This window comes from Dermacentor albipictus, chromosome 6 (assembly GCF_038994185.2).
Source record: "Dermacentor albipictus isolate Rhodes 1998 colony chromosome 6, USDA_Dalb.pri_finalv2, whole genome shotgun sequence".
In the NCBI taxonomy this organism is placed as follows: domain Eukaryota; kingdom Metazoa; phylum Arthropoda; class Arachnida; order Ixodida; family Ixodidae; genus Dermacentor; species Dermacentor albipictus.
In genome coordinates, this window is record NC_091826.1 from 63,636,630 (window position 1) to 63,643,636 (window position 7,007).

Here is a 7,007-nt window from a genome sequence, read left to right on the forward strand (position 1 = left end):
CCGAAAGCGAATTATTAGAAGGATGGCAAGAGCAGAACGTCGTCAAGGTACAAAGGATAAAAATACGGCGAGATGACAAAGAAATACCAACCAGGCATATAATCATCACTTTTGGAACTAGCAACTTACCAGATGCAATTGAAACAGGATACTGCAAACTGCGGGTAAGACCGTACATTCCTAACCCACGCCGATGCTTTAAGTGTCAGCGGTTCGGGCACGGTTCGCAAAGTTGCCGAGGGCGCACTACTTGTGCAAAATGTGCATCAAAGGAGCACTCGTCCGAAACTTGCACTTCCGCCGCACGTTGCGCTAACTGTGAAGGGGATCACCCCGCATACTCTCGTTCTTGTCCATCATGGAAAAAAGAAAAACAAATCATCGAAATCAAAGTAAAAATGAACCTTTCCTTCCAAGAGGCGCGCAAACGCTTCTCCATCAATCACTCTAGTCCATCCTACACCGATGTGGCGCGCCGGGGGGCAGCGCTACATCCTTCGGCGGCCGCCCAAGTCACACGGAGTGTGACGGCGGTCATGCCATCAGCCCCCCCGGCTGGAACAGCCAGCGCTGTACCGGCCCCCACAAAGGAGGACCAGCAGACCCTCGGGCCTGTTGGACCCAAGGCCACTGCAGGTGCAGATAGGCCCACCACCACCGCGAACGTGCCCGCTGCGCAGGCACTTTCCACCGCCTCAGACGAGATGATGGATACAAATAGCAATCCGGCGTCTCAGACGCCGAAGGAACGGCGCAGCTCCCTTGAGCGCGCCCGGAAGATAGAGAGATCTCGTTTCACGGGGCCTGGAAAGGTCTCGTGAGATAATCTAATCCATATTTCTTAGACACACAGCGCAAAACACATACATTATGGATACACAAATAATACAATGGAACGTCAGGGGTTTACTCCACAACCTAGACGACATTAAGGAACTTTTACATAAGTACAGTCCAAAGGTGCTGTGTGTCCAAGAAACACATCTTAATCCTTCACGCACGAACTTTCTCCGGCAGTATACCGTTTATCGAAAAGACCGCAACGACTCCCTCACCTCGTCTGGCGGCGTGGCAATAATAGTAGATAAGGGTGTCGCTTGCCGGCAACTACAGCTTAAAACAACTCTAGAGGCAGTTGCAGTCCGTGCGGTACTGTTTAATAAACTGATCACAATTACCTCTGTATACATCCCCCCGAACTACCAACTTTCAAAAACAGAATTTCACACCTTTATTTATGAACTGCCCGAACCATACATTGTCGTTGGAGATTTTAATGCACACAACACCCTCTGGGGAAGCCGTCGCTGTGATGCCAGAGGACGCTTAGTTGAAAACTTCCTCCTGACTACAGATGCTTGCTTGCTTAATGGGAAAGAACCTACATTTTACAGTATCGCAAACAAAAGATTCTCATCTATCGATTTAAGCATCGCATCGAGTTTACTCTTGCCACATCTGGAGTGGAACGTAATTAAGAACCCCTACGGGAGTGATCATTTCCCCATTGTCATAAAACTAACAAAAGGTGATGAGTGCTCTCCAAATGTCTCCCGGTGGAAAGTCGATTGTGCCGACTGGACACGATACAGGGAGCTGACACATTTGACTTGGAACGATATCGGTAATCTTTCTATCGAAGATGCAGTGGCATATTTCACGGCGTTCATAGTTGATGCGGCGTCAATATGTATCCCCGCAACAAATGGATCGCCCAGTAAGCGACGTGTTCTATGGTGGAACGACGACTGCAAAAAAGCGCGTAGAAACCAAAATAAAGCTTGGAACAACCTTCGAGACCCTCCAACTACAGAGAACTTGATAATTTTCAAGAAAATAAAGTCTGAGGGTAGAAGAACGCGGCGCCGTGCCAAAAGGGAAAGCTGGCAGAGATATATTTCTAGCATCAACTCTTATACTGACGAACGGAAAGCCTGGAACAGAGTGAATAAAATCAAAGGTCGGCAAACTCATCCTCTACCGTTAGTAAACACGCAAGGAAATACTCTTCAGGACCAAGCGGACTCTCTAGGGGCACATTTTGAAAACATTTCTAGCCCATTACATTACTCCGATGCATTCCTTAGACACCAGAAACAAGCTGAGAGACTGCCTCTGGACCTAAAAGGAAAGAGCAATGAATCCTACAACCGTCCTTTCAATATGGCTGAATTTCAGGCTGCACTACATAGTTGCAATAAATCAGCTCCTGGAAGCGATCGAATAATTTACGAGATGATTCAACATCTGCATCCCGAAGCACACAAAACACTCCTCTCCCTTTTTAACGCCATATTCTCTGCTAGCTACATCCCGTCAGCCTGGAAGAAAGCAATCATAATCCCTATTCTGAAAGACGGCAAGGACCCGTCTTTGGCCAGCAGCTATAGGCCTATAGCCCTAACGAGCTGCCTATGTAAGTTTTTCGAGAAAGTTATTAACCGTCGCTTGATACATTTTCTTGAAAGTAACAAGATATTAGATCCCTTGCAGTGTGGCTTCAGGGAACATAGATCCACAACAGATCAACTCGTCCATATTGAGACAAATATCCGGGATGCCTTTGTGCACAAACAATTTTTCTTATCGGTATTTTTAGACATGGAGAAAGCATATGATACTACTTGGCGTTTCGGAATTCTTCGTGATCTAGCTGGAATGGGCATCCGAGGCAACTTACTAAAGGTGATTCAAAGTTATCTGTGCAACCGCACATTTCATGTTCGGATTGGTAACGTCCTATCTCGTCTATTTACTCAGGAAACAGGTGTGCCACAAGGTGGAGTGCTGAGCTGTACTTTATTCCTTATAAAAATGAATTCGCTCCATACTATCATACCACGTACAATGTTTTACTCCGTATACGTGGATGATATCCAAATAGGTTACAAGTCATGTAATCTTAATATCTGCGAGCGACAAGTGCAGCTTGGCCTGAATAAGTTGTCTAAGTGGGCAGAAGAGAACGGTTTTAAACTAAACCCTGAAAAAAGTACATGCATTCTCTTCTCCAATAAGAGAGGCGTAATACCGGACACCGCTATTGACCTTAATGGAGAACGACTATCTGTGAGTCATGAACATAAATTTCTAGGCCTCATTTTAGACTCCAAACTAACTTTTATCCCACACCTAAAATACTTGAAACTGAAGTGCTTGAGGACAATGAATCTACTGAAACTCTTGTCCCACACATCTTGGGGAAGTGACAGAAGATGCCTCTTGAGCTTGTACAAAAGCCTAATACGGTCACGCCTTGATTACGGAGCCATTGTTTATAACTCTGCCACGCCTAGTGCTTTGAAAATGCTTGATTCCGTCCACCACTTGGGTATCCGCATCGCTACTGGTGCGTTCAGGACTAGCCCCGTGGAAAGCCTGTATGCTGAATCTAACGAATGGTCCCTACATCTTCAAAGAACATATTTAAGTCTCTCATACGCCCTCAAAGTGAAATCAGATTTCCATCATCCATGCCATTCAGTTATTTATGACCTGTCTACGGCTAGGCTTTTCCGTAACCGCCCAGGCACTAGACCTCCTCTGTCCCTCCGATTGGAAGCATTGTCCGAGGAAACGGGCGCGTCGATTGTAGAGAATGTTATAATGGCAACTACGGGCCTTCCATCAGCCTGGGAGTGGAAGACTATCGAATGCAGAAATATCAAAACGAGCACCTGAGGCACACATACGCTCACATTTTCTTGAGCTTCAGGAGAAGTATTCTTGTGCTGAATTTTACACGGATGCCTCTAAGTCCCCTTCTGGTGTTGCCTACGCAGCACTAGGACCAGCATTTTTATTATCCGGTACATTGAACCCACATACAAGTATTTATACAGCGGAAGCGTATGCAATACTCTCTGCAGTAAAGCACATCAAGCAAACGAATCTGACTAGGGCTATTGTGTTCACAGACTCATTGAGTGTAGTCCGAGCCTTAATGAATGTTCGTATACATAAAAACACTGTCTTTAATGAACTGTATACATTGTTATGCTCAGCTTATAGTACTAAACAAATGATCATCCTATGCTGGTTACCTGGCCACTGTGGTATAAAGGGCAACGAAGCTGCTGACGAGAAAGCTACTTCAGTAGCTTTTAGTGACACGGACATAAACCTACCCATCCCAGCCACAGATGTTAAAGCATACTTGCGTCACAAGCTGAAAGTACACTGGCAGCAACAGTGGAGTACCCAGATATCAAATAAATTGCACTTGATAAAACCCAAATTAGGATATTGGGTATCGGAGAGAACATCACGATATAACGAAGTGCTTCTTTGCCGATTAAGAATAGGACACATTTACGGCACTCACTCTTACCTCTTGACTGGGGGGCATCCCCCTACTTGTAGTAAGTGCGGCCAAAACCTCAGCGTGCTGCACGTCCTTATCCAATGCCCTGCAATAGAAGCACAGAGGAAAAAGTATTTCATTTCTGCATATCGAGAGAATATTCCTCTTCACCCGAAATTTTTTCTTAGCAATGAACCGCTTTTTAATCCGAAACTAGTTTTAGAGTTTTTAGCTGAATCAGATACGCTGGAAATCATTTGGCGAGGGAATTTTTAGCGCGCGTATGCCAGCCCTGGACTCAAAGGCTTCCTTGAAGCTAACGTGTCTATGTTATGTTGTATCGCATCATGCATTTAACGAAACCCCATTACCATAGCTCACAGCACCACTTGGTCAGTGTCATTATTTTAACAACTGTATATTTTACGCCATCCACGGCAACAGATTTTAGGCCTTTTTACAGCCATGTCACATATACCATGAGAAATGCATTGTATAATTCATTGTCTACACCATTCACCATGCACTGTTAACATTATCTTTGTCATGGCGCTCTTTGGCCAAACCTGGCCCTTGCGCCATAAAGCACCACACATCATCATAAATACCTAAGAAAGTGGATGGGAAAACAACGCCGCGGTAGCTCAATTGGTAGAGCATCGCACGCGAAATGCGAAGGTTGTGGGTTCGGTTCCCACTTGCGGCAAGTTGTTTTGTCATCCACTTTAATTTCCTATAATTTATCGTTTCATTATTTATTTACTAAGCACAATTAATTTCCCCTATGTTGTCCTTGGTGTCAGTGTTTGTTGGTTTCTTATGATATATGTATATATATTTCATGTCGTCTCTGTGGAAAGACGTGTGGGGGTATCTCATCAACTTTACTGAAGACGCATATAAACACCACCACAGTTTGAGGGAATTCGATCTTCATGACAACCTGATGATGGAACATCATCTTGAGCCACGGCTTCATAGCCTCCACAGAAAATCTGCATTTCATGTCCTACCGCTTTAACGGTGCTCACAGCGCATCAAACAGCTGTCTTGATTGCACAATTTGGCTGCCCGTCGCGATAGAATCATCATGAGGCATGTAACTCTTTATAATATTTCGGTGGCCTCCTCGTGTTCATTGCAGTTTATCTTGCTATGATCCGTTTATCAGAAACAAAAGATAAAGATTATATGTAAATAAAAGCAATATATATTGACAAATAATATTTCTGTCTAAATTATACAAAGGGTTAAATTTGCCCCGAATACCAGATATATATGGCATGTGTGTGCGTTTGTGTGCGTGAAAAATTAGCGTTACAGAGTAGTGCCAGTGGTTCAAGACAAACAGGTAACGTTTTATGGCAGATGGTTAATTAAATAATAAGGTTAAATGCTATTCATACCTGATCACGCCATACCAGAAACACCTATTGTTTGAGGACTAAAAATTAGAACTATCCCAACATTATTATTAACTATTTTGTTGTTTCTGAGGTTTTATTCAACCAGTATTGGGACCGACTGGCATACTGAGTCCCATCAAAACTAACTGACTTTTAGTTCCAATCGCAATACAAATTCGAATACATATATGCATAATTTTAATTTGTTTGCTACGGCAACTAACAATTCAGGCAATAAAGCTTCACCTGTAACAGACGTAATCAACAGTGGGCCTAATACATATTTATATTACTCTATCAGCAAATACCATAAAACCGTATAGGCTTCGATACGAATTGCCTTTACAGACAAATAAGTATTCAATGAAAGTTCCTATTTGATTAGCTGACAGGAAACTAATGAATAATTGTACTAGATTAACATAAAGTTATATCAGACTAATCAATATCTTATACATCAAATACAACAGTTATTAGACTAGTACAACATAAATAGAACTGTAGCTGGAGACCCCACCACACACTCAAAAAAAAAAAAAAGAATGAGACGCGATGTGATTTTCCATTAAGTATACTCTCTGTTAAAGCTACCGGTGCAGCATGGCCTCGCTCCCGGCAGTGGTTCAGAAAGAGAGAGCCACGAAATTCGAAAAAATAATATATATTAACTGAATTCCAATATTGATATATATTAATAATATTCGAATATTAATATATATTCGAAAATTATATATATATATATATATATATATATATATATATATATATATATATATATATATATATATAAAGTTATGGCTTCACATATCTTATATCGCAATGAACACATACTGAAATAATATAAACGTACTGTGAGTTGAAGGAATATCTTGCTTGGGGAAACCTTCTGGTATATCGGTTGACAGGAATAACACGAGCTCGTCGCGTCGATTTAGATTTTATTGCAATGATTTTGTATTTCGTCGGTAATATCCAGGTTCTTTTTCTCTGTCATATTGTTGAATTTCTCCGATTGAGCGAATCAGAGAGGATGTGACCCCTAAGTAGACGAAATATGCGTAATTTGATAGCGACGAACGCTGGCGACGATACTGTTTTTGGAGATACATTGATGTATCTAAGTCGAACAAAAATTAAAACCAACAGAATCGACCAGTGCAATTATGCATATTCTAATTCTTTGTACTTAGAACGTCTGTCCATAAGTCAGCGACAGTTTCAAATCTAAAAAGAAAAAGTATGTGCGTAAAGATAAAACTCCTTAAACTTCGTAAAGTAGTGCCACGCTTTGAAGAATG